Source organism: Mastomys coucha, unplaced genomic scaffold (assembly GCF_008632895.1).
Source record: "Mastomys coucha isolate ucsf_1 unplaced genomic scaffold, UCSF_Mcou_1 pScaffold6, whole genome shotgun sequence".
NCBI lineage: Eukaryota > Metazoa > Chordata > Mammalia > Rodentia > Muridae > Mastomys > Mastomys coucha.
Window position 1 is genome coordinate 1,112,620 of NW_022196912.1, and position 219 is coordinate 1,112,838.

The window sequence follows — 219 nt, forward strand, 5'->3', positions numbered from 1 at the left end:
GACTATGAACTGAAATGAACTACAATCCAGAATTAGAAGGCTCACCTGGCCCTAATATGGAGGCTGAGGTATAGTGGCTATGAATCCTAGAGGATTAAGATAGAAAGATCTATGAGTTCAAGATTGTTAGGTGCCTCAGCTGCAAAATATTGGAGCCTGCCACGGGAGACTCAACTCATGCCTGCTGTGCCTGAACCAAAGACTCACTACTATGAGTTC